The sequence below is a fragment of the Atractosteus spatula genome, chromosome 14, assembly GCF_055471065.1.
Source record: "Atractosteus spatula isolate fAtrSpa1 chromosome 14, fAtrSpa1.hap1, whole genome shotgun sequence".
NCBI classification, from domain to species: domain Eukaryota; kingdom Metazoa; phylum Chordata; class Actinopteri; order Semionotiformes; family Lepisosteidae; genus Atractosteus; species Atractosteus spatula.
In genome coordinates, this window is record NC_142719.1 from 27532786 (window position 1) to 27557527 (window position 24742).

Here is a 24742-nt window from a genome sequence, read left to right on the forward strand (position 1 = left end):
GCTTTGAGTGGAGTGTTCAGAAAAGCGCTATATAAGTGTAAGCAATTATTATTATTACCTCCTCCAGCACAATGTCCCCAGTCACCACACTGTGACACTGGATTTGGAATTTCTGCTTCAAAGGAAAGAGTGCCACCTATTGGCCTTGCAACAACTTCATTTTCCTTGGTTTCCCTTCCATTCTGAGTATGGTACAGTGACTTTGTGGCTTAGGATCTGCGCCTGTGGCTGGAAGGTTGCTGGTTCGTATCCCGCAGCTGGCAGAGGAATCCTACTCCGTTGGGCCCCTGAGCAAGGCCCTTAACCACAACTGCTCCTTCGGTGCCTTATAAATGGCTGACCCTGCGCTCTGACCCCAAGCTTCTCTCCCTCTCTGTGTGTCTCATGGAGTGCAAGATGGGGTATGCAAAAAGACAAATTCCTAGTACCAGAAATTGTAAATGATCAATAAAGTGACCTTATCTTACTTACCAGGCCCACCTTCTTGACTTTGGAAATCTGTCTAGATCAGGCTACAAGTATAACATTAAATTACCAGTACTTTCTTCACTCCAATTATCTGACAATTTGTTGAACAATTTATTTTCCTGCCTTTGTGCTTTTCGACAGGTGTGTTCCAATAATGAGCACATCAAGTGCTATCAGTTAATTAAGATAAAGGACATTTATCTACTCATGAACTGTACCAGACTGTGTGTAAAAAAAGATGCTGAATGACTCATGCAATCATAATTGAATTTATAGCTTTCGAATCTGGAATAGTAGAGAAAGCAAAGAGACACTGCGCATCTTTAACAGATGAAAGAATGAAGGTGCTTTGACTGGTGTAAAAGGTGGAGTTTTTTGATGGAGCCCTCAGAAGAGCAAAAACAAATGCAACTTTCTGGTAGGTTCATGGCAAATGGAACACGGTAACGTGGAAAATAAAAATTGGTTGGTGGAGGAATACAACTCTCTTGATTAATTGTACTTTTGAGTGTAAAATATTTTGCATTTTTCAATTAAACAGTTTGAAGTAAATCTATGATTTGAAACCTGTGACCCAAAGATGTCCATCGCATTATGATGTTTTCGCCCAAAGTTCATTTAGCTCACATTTAAGTCTAAATTGATTACTACGGGGCTGGCTGCACTCTTATCCACAGGCAGATTAGCATAAAATAGCATACTAGCTATTCTGCTAAGCTTGAATACTTGCTATGGGCAGGAGAGATGAGTGCTCATTTTGTGCTTCCTAATTGGCAGAAGACAGCTGCTACTAGACTTAAAGCTCATATAAGGATAACATTCAGTGCTGCTGGGCTCCCAAGCCACAGTTAAGAATTAGTGTCATCATTGTAAATATGGGCTATGTTCAGATGGGTGCACTATGTAACATTTACATGCAATTTGTTTTAGGATGGTGTTAGTATTTTTTCTATTCTACTTTATCTTCACGTTTTGCATTAATATTATATCCTAGAGAACCTAAGAGCGGTTACACTTAAAAAGCCAGAAATGTTGTGGTTTGTTTGAAATATTACTTGGAATCTTGATGCGAGCCAGCTGCAATGCAGTTCCTGGTTGTTCAGTAGATGGCAGCAGCAGTGCATGCTTAACTTGAGATAATTTAATTCACACACTGTGCCTCCTGCATGATTCAAAAGTCAGCATAAGCCTTTCAGGTTCTTCAAACGAGTTATATAAAGAGAAATGAGATCTAGTGTTCCTTAAAGGAAGCCATGTAAGTACTTTATTTCAAAATGAAATATCTGGATGTCCATACAAATTCCAGTTCAAGCAAGTAAAAAAAAAAAAGAAGCAAACTAAACTATATGAAATCCTCATATACTCTCTCTCTGTAAGCAAGCTTTTACAAAACAAGAAAGAAAGTCTCTGTAATGATTTCAGAAAACGTTGCCCTCATCTACCCCTGCGGGTGAAGCTTTTTGGCATGAACTTTAGTTTGCAGCTTTCGCACACCACTGACAGCAGCCTTTTCGCTTCAAAGTTAGGCTAATTAAGTCTACAGCTACTTTTAATAGCAGCTTCATGTTATTCCAAAAATCTTTATCTGGAGAGGCAAAACAAAGAGTGTCAAGGCATGTGGATTGAGGCAAACTGAAAGGGGAAAAAAGAAGAAGCAGAGGAAAGAGTCACATGTCAAGCCAGGTGCTGAGATGTCAGGGGAGAGAGGTAAGACAACAGAGAAAAGGACTAAGAGTGCTGTACAGTGCTGTCTCCGGATCTCTGGCTTAGCTGACACTTGAAAGAATGCAAAATGGAGACACTGTATCACTTCTGACTTGACTTGATTACACTAGACTTAAAAGAAGAGACAATTTAAACACACATCTGTTCTGACACACACAGGCTGTTAGGAATATCATAAGGATCTGATTAGCTGGAGTTGGCACATCTTTATTGTTCCCCGGGTTCCAAACTTGTTTAAAAAAAACAGGCTTTGTAAAACCAAGGCAACCTTGAGGAAAAAACTCTCTACTGCAGTCTTAAAAAGGGGTTTAAATTAAAGGAGGAGGCAAAGACATTGTAGCCTGTCTTGATAAAATAATGAACTTGGAAGTCCAAGCTTTATACTTTGGGGATGAGAAAAAATCAGTCTGGTCAGAAACTTCAAAGTCCAGAAAAAAACTAAAAAACTTGCAACTACCATTTGTAGGAGTGACTGCTGACATAATTGGTTGAAGTTAAGTTTTAGTTTCTCAGTTCCATCTGTTTTGATGATTGGCAGTGTTTTTTTTAAATGGACAGAAATATCGTAGTTCCATGTAAAACTTCTAAACCATCTGTTTGGTAATCCTATTCTGGTCTTTTTTTAAGTCACACTAATGTTTCCTAATAAACGGGAAGCTTTTAATCAGGAAAACCACTATAACTAGAGCTACTTAAGTGTTGGAGATGAGTAGGTTTATGACAAACAAATGTCAATAAAACATTAGAGGTCATTTAGCAATGTGTTCTACTTCTTTGGAATACTGCAGTGTCATTGCAAAAAATATCTCCTGTATTTGGGAACTGGGAAAGTTTTACAAGCAGATCAAGGGTTTCATATGCAGTCTAAAACATGTGAGGTGTAACTTCATTGTATTTTTTTCAAACACTGTTTAAATTCACTGACTGTAAAAGGCAAGGGTAAATGAGTTTCAAAATAGGAAAGACAGCAGGAGCTGTATTAGTCTAAGTGTCAGACTCTGTAACTTTAAAACGCATGTTATTCCTGGCAGGTATCGGCAACGCTTCACAGGCTCAATTAGCACAACACAATTCACTGGGGAGACCAGGGGGAAAAAATTCAGAAGCGAATCAATGCTCCTGAAGATTAATCTGAAAATTAATTCAAAAGGGAAAGAAGAAGGCTGCTTGAAAACCATAAGCTATGAACAGGGACAAAAAGTGAATGTTTGATTTGCTCAGGGCTGCAGTGAAACCAGTGAGTGAGAAGAGTTTGGGGAATTCACTATTTTGCAAGACGACACAGAGTCAGACCAAGAGGGATCACAGGAGCTAGAGACAGTGTTGTAACCCTGCTGGAAAAAGTCTTTCTCAGATCAGTGTCAGTGTTCTTAACCCTTTGCCATGATCCGTTATTTATATTCATGAGAGCTATCTTGCTTCACTCTCAAAAAGGCATGCGACACTGAAAATAGAATGTGGTTCCCTTCAAGCTTTATTTAAACTGTATTATGTCATGTCTTTTCCTTCTGTTGCCAGAATGTTTTTACCTTTTCATTGCTCTCCCATCTGCTTGTTCCAAGTACTTAATTTCCCGTACATTCCACTCACCCTGGAATTTTTTGTTTCTGCTATTGTTGGGTAAAACTGCTGGCTTCTTCCATTTTTTAATGATATTCCATGCTGACCATTGCATTTTGTGGAGTCCATCTTCTCTTATTTTGCTTTGTCCATGAGAGCTGTGCCTGTATCCAGGATTAAATTTGGTCATGTCAAACCCGATGGGTAAAAAGGATTGATAGAAAGGCAGTCTCTAAAGAATATAAAAATGTATTCCCTATTGTGACAGGTAGTAAGGTTTCTGCTCATCAGGGTGGATACAATGATTAGAGAGTTATTAATAAAGCATTATTAAATGAAATAATTTAACCAGAACACAGGGGTTAATGAAAGACACTGTGGGAACCTGTGACAATCCACATAACATATAAAGACACATGAATCACAATTCCAATGGTTTCTATGTGACTCAAATTTTGTATGAATGCATATACCTTTTACATGGCTGCTTTGCTTCATCTAAGCAGCTTTTCAGTACTGCAGCTGTCCATGTGAAATTTACTACATCTGCTTTCCCTGAATTTACTTGTAGGGATTATGTACAGAAAACTGTGCCAAACCCTGCTAAAAATCTTGTACGAGCATGCAAAAGGAACACACTAAGGATCAATAGAATCTTGTACAAGACCCTTTACAGCATTCTATAAGATCCTTTGTAGGATCCCAATCAGTCTGTAAGAAAGGAAAGCTATGAAGTCCCAACACAGAACAAACATTTCCCACAGATTAGGATATTGATTTTTCTGATACTTTGTGGAAATTGTTTTAATCAAGATTTTATTGTGCATAATGAAATGAACCTGAAGTAAAAGTATTAATGACCATTTCATTAACGACTGAGAAATAAATTGACTGAAAACAAACGTTTTCTTCCTAGATATACCATAGTCACTGTACATATTGTATCTTGAGGCTTGAGCCTTTTATTGTCTAAGAATCACTTTGATTTTTCTAGAAGCATCTAATGCTAACTTAAAGCAGAGATAGAGAATGACCCTTTTACCCATAAATTGACAGGGACAGTTACACAGGTTAATAAAAAAGGTTCTGTAAAAGATTAAATAATTGAATATCCTCGTGAGGAGCATTCTTGGTAGGAAAATGTGCTGCTTTGTTTATTTTATGTCAGAAATACAGTCACAGATAAATTGATAAATGGGGCAGAGGTGCAAGATGAAGTTTCTGATAGCATTTTCTTTGCAATTATTGGAGACTTTCAGCACTTGCCAAGATTGTTTATGGAAAGGAGGCATGAATGTGATTAGAGTTCTTTTTTTTTTTGCTCTCTACCAATTTCATTTTTTATTAAATATTTCACTCCAGCTCGCCTTTCTTCTGCTTGAGACAACTAATGGATTCGCAGTGCGCAGTCCGCAAAGGAGTGTCAATCCCAAGTGCATGAAATTAATTTGAGAGAAATGACAGTGTAATCAACGGATACTTTTGATGTTGCAGAATTCACCATCTTTACTTTTCATTTATTTGTTCATCAGCCTGTTCATTTTAGTTGTTGCAACTCATCTTATTTGATCTATACTAAAATATATTTTTAATGCTTCATTACCTGCAACCTTGGTGGACCTTTCTCTATGTATTCTACTTATTACTTTTTTCTAACTAATAAGTTGTTGTGGCATCATACTTTTCACCAATAACCACCCTTTGTAATGATTATATCATTCCAAAAAAAAAGAGGGAGAAAGAGTAACGGTGAAGATGTCACGATTGTAGTTCCTCCTCCTTAAGGGCGCTCCGGCTCTTTCACTTCGGACTTGATTTTGTGCACCTGCCTTGTTCCAGCCTCCTTCTTAAAAGCCCCCTAAAAGCCAGACGCCCACTCAGTTCGGGGCTCTTCATTGGTTTCCGTATCGTGCGAGCCCGGGATCTGGATGCGCCTGGCTCCGTTATGGTTTTAAGTTTCTGTTTCTGTTCTCGTTCCCCCTGCCGGTTCCGACCCGGTTCCTGTTTTTAATCGTCAGTCTCGGATGGACCGCCCGGCTTTGGACCTTTTGCTTTCAGCCTGGATTTCGCATTGGACTCTGTTTTGGATCGTTTGCCTCGGCCACACCTCCCCTGACCACCAGCACTTCATGGACACTCCCCCCTGTTTTCATCCCCGTTTCCTGCATGGCTTTTTTCCCTCGTGTATTCTCACTCAACCCCGGATTGTGTCGTCCGCATAGAGTCTGGAAAGAACACTTTCATTACAGAAGAAGTGTACAGAAAGAAATATAGCATGTCTCTAATGCAAGGTGATTCAATGTATCTGCAGGCTTTCCTTTGAAAACACTAGCACCTGAAGAGCTGGGAGAAGTTGGTAAACTCATCCAAATAGGTCTTTTACATGTTGATTTATGCCTGTAAGATCTGAGTTGAAAAGAAAACCTGTTTCAAAGAGCCACAGGTCACTCAGGTGTAGAAAGAACAAAACCTGCTTCAGACATGTGAAAATCATATAGCATCAGAAAATCATATTCCAATAGCAAGGAATCTACGTTTTTGCCATGATTTGTAGAATGTACCTGCTAAGAAAGAAAGGCAAATATTGTCTGTTTGCAATACCCCTTTCCAGTTCAGCTCAATATCATTGCTAATTCACAAGTTCACTGCTTTGTGCATTTTGTACAGTTGACATAAAATAGAGGCACTAGTATTAAGTCAAGCAGGCTCTAATGGCAGCCAAACAGGAGCATGTGTGGTCAAACAGGAGCATGTGTGGTGAAGCCGTATAACAGGGAGAAAGAAAGTCTACTGTAGCTAGAGGCATGTTAACAAAAGTCATTCTCCACCTGAGGTGCTTCCACTTTGACATGAGCAGCTTGTCTGCTTTATTCATTTCAGATGTTTATATATACAGTGCCTTTCCAATTTAGTCATACCCCTCATATAACAGAATGAGTTATGGATTGAATAATGACTCTCACCTAAAGGACTCTAATACTCCATCCATCAATTTTCTAATTGCTTTATCTCACATAGGGTTGTGGTGGGTATGGAGACGGGCAACAGGAGCAAGGCAGGGTACGCCATAGACGGGATGCCAGTCCATCGCAGGGAAGCCACACGCAGACACAGAAAAGCACATATAAACACCAGGGCCAATTTTCCCATGCACCAGTTAAGTGTGTCTGGATTTGGGAGGAAATTGGTTCGCCCAGAGGAAACCCATGCGAACACAGAGGGAACGTACAAACTTAGCGCAGATAGCATTACAGGAACTGAACCCAGGGCCCCAGTGTGGCACTCTGATAATGTTATACAGCAATCATAACTGAATTGCACAGAGTAGAGTTGTATTTGTCATAGATAATAAGGAGAATTCCAGAAAATAAGGGGATCACATTTATTCACACCTCTAAGAAATTTCTTTATAATAAGATTCTGCAGTAACCTTCTGCTCTTTGGAAGCTATAAAGAATCCCCCCAGTCATGTATTTTCTCCCGGGGGTATAAAAGTAAAGTAATACACAGAAAACATGCAGCATGGCATGCGATATTGTGGTTAAGGTCAGAGAGCTCCTGAAACTGAATCTCTCACTTTTCATTACATTGGCCGGTGTCTAGTGTCCATTGTATAAATTTGGAGGGCACAGTACATGCTGTGTTGTGCTATTGTTACTGTTTACTACATCAGAATAATGGCATACAGGTACTGTATATCGACTCAAATAACTAATCTTAATGTTTATATACCAGCATTTTATTATTGCTACTCTTATTTGTTATTCAGAAGATTTTTGTTGCACATTGTCGTACAGATAGTTGCAGAAATGTGATTAATGGTTCCCTTTTCTTCTCCAGACAGTTCATAATGAAGAGGTGATAAATGAAGTCACCGCTGCCCCTAAGTCAAGTGAAGATAAAGCAGGTGTTTCAGAAATTAAACACCTTCCTTCGAGCCATATCTGGAAGGGGGCTAGGTCGATGCTAATTAAAAAGATGAACTGTGTTCACTCACACATTCTAGGTGATGAGGCTCTTGAGTTAAGCAGTGAGGTCACTGACCTTCATTTTAACACAGAGCCAGATTTATTCACATTTAAATGGCTGGAAGTTTGAATAAGCTTTCAGATTATTGTTGCACAGGGAAAGGTGAGGTATAACTGAATTACTGTCAGAGTCTAATACACCTGGCGCAGTAACTGTTTCAATTTCTTTTGTTAAAGTGGGGCTTAAGGGTTGAATTATTAATATCAGTTTATATTAGTCATAATTAGATTCCATTAGAGTTAAGGAATCTGTTTGCTGTAACCTCCAAACATTTCTGTTATCGATGTAACCTCTAAACATCTTTCTCTTTCTTCATTTGCCAGACAAAAAATATCAGGACTACACTCCTGATATTTTAAAAGCTTTTAAACTCATTTCAGCCGTGTTAAATTGAATTTGTTCTAATTAAATGTGTATGAATGTAATCAGCTTTAATGACAGAACTGTTAGGTAAGTGTAAACCTGACTTTTGAGTATACCGTGTTACAGTACAATAGAAACTATAGCTCAGTGCTGCTGCAGTCTGCTTGCAAATCTCTTACTGTGTACTAATATTAACAACCCCATCTTAATTTCATACAAGCACTTATGTGGTATGAATGCTGTGATACACTATGTGATCACTTTTTTGTTGAAATGATTGATAAGGACGCATTTGCAGTACAGTATATCAGCTTCACTTTCTTCAGTGAGGGAAATTTCCATGTGAGATCCCTTTTAAAGCAGCTGCAGTAATGAGATGGGAATGTTGTCCTACATCTTTTCAAGAGATTCTACTACTTTCCCTGATGAACTGTTTAGATTATCCCTCCATGCATTTTCAAGATGCTTTATCCAATATAGGGTTGCAGGGGAGCTGGAGCCTATATGGCAAGCAATGGGTGCAAAGTCCAGGATACACCTTGGATGGGTCGCCAGTCCACCACAGGGTAGACACAGACACACACACATGCACATCAGGATCTCCAGAGGAAACACTAACGTGGACAGAACATGTAAACTCCACCCAGATAGCAGCCTAGGAATTAAACCCAGGGTCCCAGCCCTGCGAAGCAGCAGTGCCACAATTGCACTGTGCTGCCCCGGTTTAGATTATCCATCTGATAATTCAGTGCAATTTGTTAGGTTTTGCTGAGGTCTTATCACAATAAATTACAGGTTTCTCAGCGTGAGTTCAGAACTTGCTACTTTCTGAAAAAGATGCCTATGTTACTTTTTTCCAAGTGACACTAGTATAGCATCAGCATGTTCTCAGCCCTTGTGCTTATGCTGGGACTCTTGGAATATTCAGTGTAGATGGATGTAAAATGTTTGGTAAAATTCGATTGAAAAGCAGAAGACAGCAGCAGTTGGAAACATTTATACAAAGCTGTTCCCAACAGCATGCTGCATTCAGCTGTGCAGTCCATATTCTTCATGTGCTCTTATTTCCTCAATAGGCATGCCTTTACAATTTTAACATGCCATTTTCCAGTCAGGCTGCAAGCCTTGTGAGTTCAGGATTCTTACTGCTCATGCTTTGATTTCTGGTGTGACTGATCCCATTGTACTCCTGCATAAGGCAGCCTTAGAAAGTGCACTGTCTCTCTCAGGAGGGATCAGAGCAGAAGTTTATTAGCCTTCCCTGGACACAGGAGTAGAAGCTTCTGTATGTTAAAGTACAGTATCTCAAGATATGTACCAACAACAGACCAGACAGAACATCGGTAATAAATAAAAGCTGTTGTAGTGTTCTCAGAAGACGCAGAGGCAATGGTGTTGCTGTAACGAAATATCATCATAATATTAATTGCATCAGATCTTCCACTTTCACTGTCAAACATTTCCAGACATGCTATACATTAGAGGTTTGACAACACCTATACACCTATAGAAGATAGCATCTTAGCTTATTTTTCTCTGTGCTAAAAAGATTAATTAGGTCAGAATGTGGGAGAGTGAGCTTTCTCTGTGCGGGCACTTGTGGCGGCCAGTAGTATACACTGACCACATCCTTATTTTCTGCAAAAGCTTTGCACAGAATAGGCCCACAAGCTCTGCTAGTACTTGTATTGAATAAAGGATCATGTAAGTTGAGTCATTTATCAAAACCTCAGATAATGAAGGAATCTTTAAACAGTTTAAGCAAGCTTTCCCCTCTCCTTAGATAGAGACTCCTCTTCCCTGTGTCAAGGAAAGTCTGATTTCTCATCGTCTTTTAGCACCTGCTACTGTTATGATTAAATGTGATGAATGTGATGTTCCATTTATCTTACTAGGACACAGAGCACCATGCCAGAATATATTTGTTCTCTAATCTTATTTGACTATTTACTAATTTTCTTTTGTTCAGGTTCCTATTATACTTTCACTGCTTTGGACATAATAATGAATTCCCATAGCACTCATATTCCCAATTAGTGTCTGGACATCACTGAAAGTGAATCAATGATGGAGCTGCATTAGCTCATAAGGCTTTCATGCTCACACCAAGTTTGCAGAAATTGGAATAATTTATATTATTGCACAGTACTATTCACAGCCATGACATAAAATTACCATTATGATTGATGTTATGGTAGTTGAATTTAAGCAGAATATATTGCTTTTTTCCAGCCATTCACTGAAATTAGACTACAGCATTTAGATTTATTAATTTATGCAGATCTTCTTAATTGTTTAAGAGTATACATCTAAAGCTTAATGTAAAAATCACATATATTGTTTGCATTTAAGCATTTATTATATAAATATGTATTTAGGTTTATATATTCTAGTATCCGTAACTTTATCATCTATTCTAAACTTCTAGTTTAGAAAGAAACAGAAGCTATACATTAGGTGAACAAACAGCTTATTTACTTCAACAAAAAACACTGGGTTTGTTATGTATACAAACCCTAGGCTTGCAATGTAAAAATCATCCTTTTAAAAAAAATGAAATTTAGTTTTAATAAATACAGGACTTTATTTAATCTGAGGCATTCTCTGCTTCTGCTCTCAATGTATTCAACATTTATGCTGCCTGCTGTTAGGCCTTCCAGTTTGACAACAGTGGGTGTTTGATACTGTAAGTGCGGAGTATGTTTTCTACACCACAAATCCAAAACTGGATTATTCTCCTCTGAAACTAATCTAATATTATTGCAGTAAAGGAACTGGAAAGAAGTGGTAGTCACTGAAGTTTTAAAATATTGCTGACACTGTATATACTAAGTGTCAAGAAAGGTTATCACTTTTCAGCAATTGAAAAAAAACATGTAATTAGGATAATGACAGTCTTTCACATATCAGTATCGACATTTGCTTGCTGACATTTTATTGATGACACATAGTTCAATTAATCAATACTGATTAGCATTTCATGATTTTGGTGTGACTTTGTGACACGTAGCCTCACAGATCATGGCCAGTCATTGACAGACTGCGCAAATGTAATATTTGACCAAGTTTGATATTTCTGGCTTTGAACATCGAAGATGGTAAAAATGTGCACTGACCTATTACAAGCTCTAACAAACCAGTCACACAGAGGTATTGCTCACTTGATAGAGCACAGCATATTAGCTCCTTTCTGTGGGTTTCTTTCTTGATTTTTACCAGGCTTTATATTCAACAGGTTAGGTCAAATATGCCCGAATAGTCACTAGTGGGATTATTTTCTTGTAGAGCAAAGTCACTCAGTCAGTCATGAATGATGAACTAATCAAAATGACTTAGTTAGTTCAAGTAGCATGCGTAGGCTGCAAAGGAACAAGTAAAGGTTTATTCCACGCTGAAAAGAGAAGAAAAGAAACAACATTTCGGCTGTGGAACCTTCTTTGGGTGTGAGAAAGAGAGGAAAGTCAGCAGATGAAAAAGCGTGGGAGAACAGAAGCTGGGAGTGGAGAGGAGGAGGGAGCAGGAAGTGGGGAAGCAGAGTGGGCATTCAGGTGGTGCGAAGTCGAGAGAGGTGAAGAGAGGTGTGAAATCAAAACCTGTAAAATGAATAGAGAGGATAAGCAGGAAACGAGTCTGTCGTTGAGAGAAGGGGGAAGGTGTGATCACCCATGCTTTATCAGCTGCTGACTTTCCTCCAACTCACACCAGAAGAAGACTCCACAGCTAAAACGTTGTGTTTCCTTTCTTCTCTTTTCAGCATCGAATAAACCTTTACTTGTTCCGAATCAAAATGACACCAAACACACATAATCAATATCTATCAATATCCAATCTATCAATATTTCTCTTACCAAATGTGTATAAATAGTGATGGGTGTCTTTTGATGGTCACTGTGTACTGTAACTCATAATGTGAGAAATAAAAGTTTTTTTTATGCTAAAGCCCTTCACGAAATATTCCATGGCTGACAATCCATGTCATTTCTTTGAGCATTGCTTCAGTCACTAATATGGATAATAAGATTACCTCAGGGATGAGAAAGCTAAAACAAAGAGTGGCACTAACCTTTAAAGCCACAGTGAAAAGGTAAACAGGATTAGTGAAATGAGGAAAAACAATGCTTCACCTGCACTTTTGCAGCCTGGTTTAACTCAATGTAATAAAACAAAGAGTGTGTGAATAAATGAGCATGGAGACCTATGAAGGCACTGTACCCGTTAAGATCTCCAGAGGCAACAATATAATTATCACCGAAGTACAGGGTAGTACTGGCAAAAGCAGAAATGTTCAGTTTTGTTTTCAAACAAGCAAAACCCTTCAGATTTCATCAATTCACTACTGGTGTTTTTTCCTCCGCAAATATGCATAACCTACAGAGTTCAAAGTTCACAGTTCAGTTCGGAGTTCTGTTTATTTGTCATATGAACAAGTGCAATAAAATGTTTATTTACATGTATGCTCCAGTACAGAAACATTAAGGGAACAGCAACTTAAACACACAATGGCAACAACAACAAAGTAAAAAAGATTGTTATTCGAGATATACGTTAAAGCACCCCCTGGCTGAGAGCACAATTTTATACATTGGTCTTAAATCACATAAAACAAATGCTGGTTAAATTAATTCAGTAGTTTTTATAGTTCCTTTCATGACAGCATCTCAAATGTATGTGGCTTTTGTCATGAATGGGAATATTCGCATACTGAGGAAAGCAAAATTCTGATGAATAAGAACCGCGTCACCATATTAAACTTTTTAATATTAAATTTGAACTTGCAAATCCTTGTGAAATGAGACAACAGGGGTGAAATAAAATGGAAGCTTGCTTTCATGGCCTATATACAGTACAGGCAGCATTGCAAATAGAAACGAAATTCATTGCATAGTTTGTAACTGATTTAAAAATTGACAATGGTCTCAGAGCAGTAGGAAGGTGATGTACAATTTTGATGTACCACCCCCTCTACTAGACACAAGAGATTTCACTATACAAAGATTCTGAAGAGAAGATTGTCTACAGTTTGTAGATAAACATAAAATGTCATCACCTTTCTCAGTTATAAAGTAATTTGGTACTAAAGCCTGGTTGGTCATAGAGTAAGTATGGAGTCAGTTATTCCAAGATACAAAATTTGGAAGACTGCAACCTTTTACATTAATACCTGGGCATCTTGGTAAACTCAAAAGCCTATTTTCTAAAATTTACTGATACAGTTTAACTGTAAATGCTGCAAAAATTAACTCGTACAGAAGATTGTAATTTGTTAAAAATTACTGTCAAAATAAAAACCACTCAATGTTAACTAAATGTTACTGCTGTTGTACATGTCATTGATGTTTCCAGTTGAGCAGTTAAAAAGTCTTCCTTTTAGTTTCCCCCCATTAAGCTGCTGTAGTGGTAAAAGGCTAGTTCAGAAGTAACATATTCTATTAAAAATGGATAAAACATAAAATTATTTATCCTGTTCAACAGCAGTGTTACAGTAAACTTTCATCATGCAATTGTGTTAAATGTATAGGTTTAATAATAAATAATACATTTAAACAGGAAGGAAAACTAACATTTGTTTCCTGCTGTGAAACAGTCCTAATGGATAACATGGTATTGTAAAACATATGCCTGGAAAAGAAAAGATTACTTTCAGCCTTCCTCCCTGTGAATTAAACAAAGCTAGAAGGAGGGTGTTTTTCCAACAAACTAATTGTACATTTGGCTTTCAAATTGACAGATTAGTGAAAAATACTTTTGAAAATTAGCTGTATATGGAGTTGCTCTTAGAATAGTTAATAAATGTTATCTGATTAAAACATTTTCCTTCATTGCATACGGTAAAAATGCAAGATCTCCGCAGCTGGGCTTTGAGATATCGTTAATAATATATCACTAACATTTATTCAGAATGCACTTTATAAGTAATACTGTATATCCTCCTGGGTTAATGCAAAATCATGTAGAATTACAGTCATTCCTTTTCTACCTTATGTTTGTAGCAAAGAAGACAGTACAAAAAAGTGCAAACACGGTATCTACTTAAGCAATTTATCAAAATGTTTTTTTTATTTAGCAGAAGTGTTTTTATTTTTACAAATCTAATTTGTCAGGTATGAATTCTTCATTAAAACGTTTCACACTCACTTGGCTTTGTACTGTACATTCCTTTGACTTTGGTCTAATAGAATTGGATTGGATATCTTGACAGCATAAACATGGAGCTTACTGTTTTCTATTCTCAAACGTTTAAATTGATTTTTAACTAGTATCTTATTTTTTAAATGTTTGTGAAAATTGATCCTCCACCAAAGTGTGTGAAGCTTCAACAGTGATGTGACTTTTTTGACTAGGGCCATCAAAGACTGAACAGCTTGAAGGAAGGAAGCAGATCAATGATACATGACATTATTGTTTTCGACTTCAGATAATTAAGCCATGGACAAGAAGAACAAATGACTTTGGTCAGCAGTTGTACTTTTATTATTGCAGTTTTATCTTTAGGCTGCAAAACTGCTTCAGAGTCCTTCCCTGTGTGTCATTGAGGGATGGTGTGCTTCAACAGTCGGGTTTGAATAGCTGGGATAGAAAGAGGACTGGTAGAGAGTTACTGCAGCAATATGATAAGAGACAATGGAATAAGGACAGGCATTGGGCATGTCAGCTTTTGATACATTGCTGTGTGTTTCCTTTCAGTTTAATATTCACAATGCACTTCAAAAACTCTTTAAAATGCTATTTGCTTTGATGGTGGTGTAATAGGCAAAGGTCCCTCAAGAGCTGTACAGATTGTTGAGAGAGCCTATCACAGATAAAACAGTGTCATCATTTTATTTTTTAGCCATCACTGTAAATTTGCATAGCTTTGGTTTCCAATAAACAGATAAGACATTGTATTTATTGCTAAAAGTCGCTTAAAGGGATATTTTCTACTGAATCTATTGCAGGTGCTAAGAGATACTTAGAATGTGTGCACAGTAGAGCGTTTGGCCCTTTTTGTGCTTTTCATTCATTTTGAAAATACCTTTTCACTTTCTGCGTGGTAGTAACTGTGGGTGTCAGACGTCCACAAGATTTGAACTTTCAAGTCATTCAGCTGCGTACAGAGCAGTTAGAAAATCTGCCAAACGCTCACTGAACTGAATTCAAATCATGGCTTTTCATACTGCATCTACAAAAATAATACAATGCAAATTTTAACAGTGCACCAAACAAAGAAAATAATTAAAATTCTAACTTATTATGTTTCCAGGTATTGTAGTTATTTATTATCATATAGCATTTTCCTCCTGCTGGTCTATTTTAAAAGAAATTTATTTTAAAACTATGGTTATGTTGCACTATAACATAATTGTGCCAAGATATCTCTACATGAGTGCATCTTGTGTTGGTTTCAACTTGGCAAAAGGTTGCAGGGCATGGATGAAACATCACTTGACAATGAGTCGCAGTGAATTTGCCTGGCCATTGTGATATTCCCACATTGAGGGACTATCACAATGTGTACTGCCATCTCTCATAACAGGGCTATTTGCTCAGTACAATTCTTGGCTTATGCAATACAAAGAGGCTGCTAGTCTTTGTTGGTGACTTGTCCAGACTGAACTAGGAAGGATAAGAAGGATGAAAAGCTATTTGTCATAGACTGGGACAATGTGAATTTCTTCTATCCTGTGGAGGTATGGGAATGGTTTTCCTGCAAAATAGTTTGCAGGAAACTATTTTGTTTTTTTCTATTCCTGTTTTCCCAGTCCACAAGAGGAGTTTTGTTGTGTGATCACAAGTGTAACTTCTTTATGGTAAGAAAGGAATAAGCAACTCGATGAGGAATAAGTATAAATGTGTGTACTGCACTATATATATATTATGTATTTTACTGTTATTTTCATTGTAAGCAATGGCTGAACTTGCAGTTGATACAGTATGTCTAAGTGCCAATCAGGTATGACAAATGCATCCTAAAATAGTTCTGTATGTCTTTAATATTTGATTCTAGGAGTTTTGAAATTGCATGGTGTATCTGCATAAAGAGCTAGCTGTATTTTCCAAATTCTCAGCCGTAACATATCTCATTATTTTGTGACTTGGAGCTGACATTTAGCTATGAAAGATCTATAATAAAATTTGAAATGGAAACTTCATTTAAAAAAAGCTGAAGCATTATTTATTTGGAAAATTTCAAGTCAGGCTTTCTGGAAGTATAACAACACATGCGGTGCCCCCCCAAATATTGTGACAAAGATAAAGCTGTGTATTTTGTACATTTGAGCAAATGGTGGAGGTAATGTCATGGCCTGAATGTAAATGGATCAATTTTCTTTATTGATAACCTTTAAATGATTACACACAGAGTTTGGTGAGCTCAAGAGGTCAGTCTTCATGCAGCTATTGCATTTAAAGTGACCAAATTCAAACAAATGCCAACATTTACACTCTGAAATGTACTTTGAATGAACAGTCACTCAAAATCACTGGGTGCAACAAAAAGCATGTTATTTACATATTATGACGTTACCTATGTGTATTATATTGTGCTTGTGATATATATTAATCTCATGATCACAAATACAAATGACGTGACTGTAAAGCAAAAAATAGCTTTTCAGTAATTTTGGAAGGAATTGCTTATACAGTATATTGACATGAAACATTGAGTGACAGAAAAAAAGGATGAAATAGTAACTAGAGTGAGCACATTAAAACCAGTGTCCAATATTTAGCAAACACATGAGGCCTGCCTCTCAAGCGATAAGTAATCTTCTCAAAGATCGATGCAAGCATTGAATTCATGCATTCATTGTAATACAGTAAGTGGATCGTCCTGCTTCCATTCAAATTATACATGCTGTATTCATTTATGCTACGTAACTTTTTTTTAAATAGAGGATTTTAGAGCTTATTGTTGGCAATTGTGAACATTCTGGAACTATTATTTGTCTAAAATTGTATTTTAGAAATTGAGAAAACCTTTAACACTTAATGCATGGTGTGGCATGCCTTCATTTTTTGTGTTATAACATGACAGCAGATATGCACATTATGTCCTATAGTGTGACAGAGGAGCCTGTCACGAGGTACAGGCAGCATGGGAAATACAGTATTCATACACTTTCCATTGAGCGGTTGCTAGATAAGTTCCTGAGGGTGCACACTCAGGGCTTGACTAGTAACTGCTATTACTTAATTTCATATACATTCACATACATAAAACACATACCATTGTGGTGTGAATGGAGAGTGCTCTCAAAATGGATGACACTCACTGTTTGGTTGGTGTTGGTAGTTCCAGGGTGGGTCAGCCTATGGTGGCCTCAGAAGGCCAAACCTAACCCCAGTTCTCAAGTTTAATTTATGGAGATAGAAAAACCACATGCAAATGAATTGGAGAAAAGGTTTGTTCCGGGGGGGGGCTACATGCTGTTTAAGCGGGCTCCTCAGCTAAGCACATGCACCAAATGTCTGAACCTGTGGTTCCCAAGTCTTCATATTCTTCCTCTTCTGTTGAAGTCACTGTGTTCCAGGGTTCCGGTGTATCTACTGTATATATTTAGCCAAACGATGTTGTTGATGTGTTTTCCTAGGCCCTTTGGTGCCACCTTCACACAGACTATCGTCTAGGTCTGGCAAGGGTTGCAGACTTTTGCTTGGGCCCTCGTGATCACTGGACATGATATTTGTACATTAGACATTATTATGGAAGCATTTACATTTGTCAGCAAATCAATCAAGACCGGTAAATCCCTTCCCAAAATAACATCTGCAGGTAAGTTCTGAATGACCCCTACGTTTAATAAATACAATTGCCCCTCCTTGGCAATCCCGAAGAGGAGAGAGGTAAACAGTGGTGGGCTTAAGGTAAGATTTTAAAATGATTTTTCAGAAAGGCTGCTTAGAGAGAAAACTTCATACAGGACTATTTCCCCCTCAACACTGTAGGTGATGTGCTCCTTAGTTCTTCTGAACAGTTGAGCTGAACTGGAAAGGGGTATTGCAAACAGACAATATTTGCCTTTCTTTCTTAGCAGGTACATTCTACAAATCATGGCAAAAACGTAGATTCCTTGCTATTGGAATATGATTTTCTGATGCTATATGATTTTCACATGTCTGAAGCAGGTTTTGTTCTTTCTACACCTGAGTGACCTGTGGCTCTTTGAAACAGGTTTTCTTTTCAACTCAGATCTTACAGGCATAAATCAACATGTAAAAGACCTATTTGGATGAGTTTACCAACTTCTCCCAGCTCTTCAGGTGCTAGTGTTTTCAAAGGAAAGCCTGCAGATACATTGAATCACCTTGCATTAGAGACATGCTATATTTCTTTCTGTACACTTCTTCTGTAATGAAAGTGTTCTTTCCAGACTCTATGCGGACGACACAATCCGGGGTTGAGTGAGGAAACACTAGGAAAAAGTCATGCAGGATACGGGAATAAAAACAGGGGGGCGTGTCCAAGGAGTGCTGGTGGTTGGGGAAGGTGTAGCGAGGCAAACAAATCCAGGGACGAGACCAAAGAGATATCCAAAAACAAGCATAAGTCCATGGCCAGGCGATCCATCCAGGAGATTAAAAACGGGAACCAGGTCAGGACTGGCAGGAGGAACAGGAACAGGAACAGGAACAGGAACAGGAACAGGAACAGGAACAGGAAGTAAAAAACATAACGGAGCCAGACACATCCAGGACCTGGGCTCGCATGATGTGGAAACCAATGCAGAACCCTGATTAGTGTCAGCGTCTGGCTTTTAAGGGGGCTGGAATAAGGAAAAGGGGCTGGAATAAGGAACAGGTGCGGGGAATGAGGCAAAACAAGGAAGAGCCAGAGTGCCCTTAAGGGGGAGGGACTACAATCGTGACATTACCTAAAATATATTTAGTTTCCTCTGCAAACCTTTAGTCTTCGAAGTCAGCACATGCAAAACTTTATTCCATTCAACAGAAACCGCATTATATAAAAATGCCACACTATGCTTTAAGTGTGTTTTGGTGTACTATGGCTGATGTTATTTGCAATCACAATCATAGTCTCTAAAACTGTATTCAATTCAACATAAAACTCTTTTTGTATTAGTGCCATTAAAATGTGTTTTGGGGTATTACTGTATGTCTGATGCTACATGCAATCAAAATTGTAGCACAATCATAGTTTTGCATGAAAGAAACTGTTTAAAATGATTTATGAGAACTTGGTAATCAGTTACAGTATTAGTATCCTGTTGAGAAACAGCCTTTTCTCTTTTGTAGTTCAAGAACATTGGTTAAGACAACAGTAATCAGGTGTGTCTGTGCCGTTACACTTTAAAACAGTTTAAAAGAACAGAAAGTCATACATATTGGATATTGAATTTCCAATGAAGTGGAAATCTAATAAGTAAATTGATTCTTAAAAATGTAGAGAAATATATTGGTGCTTTTAGATAATATATTTCAAGGATGTAACTGCTGTGCTACAGTGCGTGCAGAATTTTAGAAAACAGTTCGTCAACAAAGTACACTGTTTAGGTTAGTTTAGAAGACAATGTACCAAAACAATATATGCTGTCTGGGTCATTAGAATTAGCTGAATTAGCTGAAAGTAACCGATAAGCTTTGAATAACAAATCTAGTTTTTCTTCTCTCGCTCTATGATGTAATCTGTTTTCTCTTAGAGAAAGGGGAAGTTTTAGAAGGGACCAAGTGCTGAACTTTTTTACAGCGCAACGTCTTATAAAAACCCTGTACTGCTTGTAACAAATTGAGTCTCTGGTTGCACTTGGCGAAGTGGCAGCAGGGCTCCCAATATTGCAATATTGAAATAAAGACCTTACTCAGGTGAGAACTCTCTCTTGTGGCTTCCTTGATAGTTATATTTCCATGACAATTTGGGGGCTCGTCCGGGATCACAAACCTGAACGCGAACGGCTGCTGAAACTCCATCCGGACCCGGAGAATTTTAGCAAATTGGACGAACCTCGGAGGATAAACTGTTTATCCTTCCAGAGACGCGTCTGGAGAATTGGCAGCTGTCTGACGTCAGTAAGTGATCCTTTAAAATTAATAGTTTGAGAAGCGAGCCACAAGGGTGTTCTCACGCGGGTTTGATGAGTCTGGGACTCATATAAAGAACTTATCTTAACACAGACGTGTGGTTTTTGCTCTGCAGAGTAGTTAATGTGATAAGGTTCTAAGTAAGGCACCGATCGGTAAAAATGGGAAATTAGAATTCAAAGACGAAAATGGGGCCGAGCAGTCCAGCAAAAGTACATGTACGACAAATTCGGAGAAACAATTATAGCCTGGGTTAGAGTAAAAAAAAATGTATGTTCATGAACTGTAAAGCTAGGGTAATAGGTGTAAGGGAACTTGCACATAATTTATATATGATAATTAGGGGCCCATAACTATGAAGGATCTTTGTAAGTGAATCAGAATGGACAGAGGAAAGTTGAATTAGAAAAAAGAAGTTTCCTGAAGAAGGGGAAACTTAGAAGAGAAGGAGAAGAAAGGAAAGAAATTGAATTGGAAAACTTATGGAATGGAAAGAGGAATCACAGAAATAATGGGAAGCTTCAAAAAAGACTAGTCTTGAAAGTAAAGAACAGCAAGCTGCAGCTAAAGTCATGGCCATGCGTACTAAAAAGAAAAAGTCTCCACCGAAATTAGAAAGCGGTCCGGAGCCAAAGCCTTTTCACTTGTTTGTGAAACGCCAATGTGCACTTTTCCAGGTCCAGAAGGAACTCCAGCATATGTACAGTACATTGACATTGGTCTCCTAGTGAATTATTTGCATTAGTTAAGTCTTTTCCTAAATTGCCTGATGATCGTAAAGAATTTAGAAGAAAGGCAAGCGCCTTGTTCTTGATTGTCTTAAGCCTAATTACAGTGACATAACCTTGTTGCTAGATCATATTGTTCCTAAAGGTTTACAACGTCCTCTAAAAAGGAGGAGGCAGATTGGCGGATACATGACCCAAATGATGAAGAAGTGTCCATCTAAATTAAACCACACGGACATGGAGAGGAAAAGATAGGCGGCCGCTTCTAAAAAGAGGTAAGGACTCCTCTTTTCTAAAAAGTCCCTTGTCCTCTCCATGTTGCTGTGGTGGGTTCAGGGTTTTCCTGAAGCTGAAGCAAGTACAACAGAAAAAATGAGTTAATGATGTATGTGTTTTAGATGTCTGTTTTGTGAAGGTGGGGTAGAAAAGGAGGGATTGCTGAAGGAATAGCATCTCGCCCTGCCCGTGCGAAAAAATCCAGGTGTTGCATCCTGGTACACGACTGCAGTACGGCTGAAGGTAGTAACTAGAACTGTACTCGCAGAAGAGCCGAAAATGGTAACTCGATTCAACTGTGTGTTTAAAGCCAGGATTTGGAACCTGGTCCGTGTTCCCGTATTGTGATAGTTCGTCAGTTTGTCTCGACTGGGGGATTCCGCGGGGCGCGTGGGAGACGTGAAAATGGTTTGGTGTGAAGGGAAAAAAAGTTTGATTAATCCAAAGTGAAATTTAAAAGAAATATTGACTGTCAGACGGAATTTAGGCTGAACAGGAATGTAGAAAAGTGTATGAACCTTTGGATAAAAATATTTAGAGGAATATTTGAGAATTCAACAGAATATCATAGATGAGACGGAAAAATCCCTGATGGAAAAGCTAAAAGCAATGGCTGAACGAAACGAAGTTGTATATGTAGAAAAAGAAAAAGCAAAAGAAGAAATAGAACGCCTTGAGAGAGAATCTGGGAGAAGGGTGGGAATTAGTGTGGAGATTTTTGAAAGAGCATTACCCACCGAAAACAGATTAGAGAAAAGTAACAGCATGTCAGCAGAAGGAAGTGAGGATGTTTTCAGATTTTACAGAAAGGTTTATAGCTTTATGGATAGTATACTCGGGGTTAGCCGATGAAAAGGAAGTGAATGAAGATACTTCCACAGTAATAAAACAAATTTACTTGAGTGTGTTAAAACCTGATGTTGCCAAGAATGTACAACTATGCTTTCCTGATATTACGGACAGCGGAGAGAGATTTGATTTAATAACTCGCGAAGCATGCATGCAGAAGTGCGAGCGCTGCAAATGGGAGGTAAAAAGACTCCCAAGGAGGAGAAAAGGGAGCCGCCAGTTTGTCGAAATTATTGTGCGACTTTAATGTTATACCGAGATATAAAACCCCAAAGACAAAACTACTAATAAGCTGGTGTGCAGTTACTAAAAAAAATGTGTTTTTTGGAGAAATTGGAAGAAAGAGGCTTGATTTCACAATTAAAGAACATGTCAGAAGCTGAAACGAGAGCCGTGTGTGAACTAACAGTTTTAATCTAGTAACCCCCTCTGTAGCCTTCCTAAATTTATCTCAGGATTGAAATAAAAGTGAAATAATCTTACAGTGTGCAGTAACTGGGGGACACAGGAGCACATTTGTCCTGTTCTTCGACTAAAACAGCATAAAGATGTGATATAAAGTTTTCTAACAGGTAACAGGAGGCTACAGGAGAAGGAGTGCAAGGGTTGTGTTTAAAGCAGATACAAGCTGTCACAGTCTGCTTGGGAAAAGATGTACAGTTTCAACTACTGATGTGGGTGGGGGACACCCCAGACCTATTTTAGGCCCAGACTGCAGCATTTTATAAGGAATTACTGCATGAAATAGCATTTATGTAAACCTAACTCAATAGAGTTATGTGATATTGTGATTGTTTTACCTAATGAGGGAATCCATAAGGCCGGGCTACTCCAAGTACTGGATCTTGGAAAAAAAAGGAGTATAAAACCAACTACGTGATAAAGCCAGGGTGAATGCCTTCTCTGAGCGAGCTCGCCCGGTGACGAACTGGCTTAAGTGGGGTAGTGCAGTCTAAAGACAAAATTGCCTTGACCCCTGCAGCAGAAACCTTTTTTTAATGTTTTGAGACAAGCTTTCTTGCAGGCACTGGCCCTGGACTGGATTCCCTCAGACGGATCATCTGTATGTAATCTGTATGTAAGTGAAAGAAATGGGTTGTGAGCTGCTGTGCTGGTGCAGGAGCATGGAGATAGGCATCGTCTGGTGGGTTATTATTATTCAGGACCCCTTGATGCGGTGGCCAAGGGGCCGTGTTTATGTGTTGTGCAGGCTACCTGCCTGGCTGTATAAACTGTGAATAATCTGGTGTAGAACTAGCAGACCAAATGAAAAGATTTAATTGAAACTTGTAAATATGCTAAATGGAAAATTGTAGCAATTTATATAGACTGTATATATACATTTGGTGTATGCCACAATTTTGGATGGCAGTGAAGGAATAGGGATTTCCCCAACATGGCAGGGACTCCAGTTAAGAATGCTGGGTTTGTCTCTGAACTGTTAGAAGCTTTGCAGCTGCTGACTGAAGTAGCTGTGGTAAAGTGTAAATCACATAATAAAGAAATGTTTCCAGTAACTCGAGGGAACAACTTTGCAGATGTAGCTGTCAGGTGAGCAGTACTTGTAGAACAGGAGTCTGAGACCCCTGTGAGACCTCTGTTGGTGAAAAGGGGACAGCTACAGGATATTCAGGCTGAGGCCTCTAAAGCAGAGAAAAGGACATGGTTAGAAAAGAGTGTGGTGCTGCCTAATGCCCTTTGTAGCTCGACAAATGCACTCTGTCGGACACCTGGGTGTGAGTCAAATGGTGTGCCGGTTACCCATACCTGGGTGGGGACCGTGTTTGAAGCAGTAGCCACTTATGTGGTATCTCAATGTGATGCTTATCAAAGGAACTCAGCTACAGTTCAGGTGCGGGTGCTACAGCTCAAAAGGCCTGCTCCTGAGGAACCTTTCATGCACTGGCAAATTGACAATTGTCAAGAGAAACCTGGGCTCTTATAATCTGTTTTCCCAGTGGGTTGCTGTCACTGCCTCTGTGTCTACCAAACACTTGATGATGGAGATAAGCCCTCGGTGGGCACTGACCTACCGCTTGTATTATGATCAAGGGACAGGCTGTGGCTGGATTATTCGGGGTGAGATGGACTGAGATCACCCTCAGTCTGCTGGAACAGTGGAATGAAGGAACAGAACTCTAAAAGATCGACTAGACATCAGACTGAAGGAGCGCCATGGGATGCAGGCTGGATCAAACAGAACTGTGTAATAGAGCCTGTTTGATATCATCACAAGCCAATCAACAAAACTTCCTGGAGGGATGAATTTGGCTAATGAATTGTTGAATTTGCTAATTCTCTATTGTAGTATTGTAGGTTGTTAATTGAAGTGGTGCATGGGGCTGGTGAATAGGTGCTGGACGCTTGGAGACCTCCAGTAGAGGGAAGACACGACCTGATACCTGGCGAGTGGGTGTGGTGAGGAAGATATACCCTGCCAGATGTTGCAACCCTGCTGGGAAGGACCATATCAAGTGCAACTAGCTACCGACTCTGCCATCTGAGTGACAGGATGAGATCGCTGGATCTACGCATTGCGCCGACACCGAACCACTGCACCAGAGACTGAGTGAACATTAATTATTATATTGTCACTGTTTCTGTGTTTGTTGAGCTTCCTGAGGGGGGGCGACAGTGTACCTGTTAAGTGTAAGGAGCTTTACTTTGGTAAATGGGGATATTGAATCAATACTTTATCAGTCAGCCACAAATAATAATCAGAGCTCATG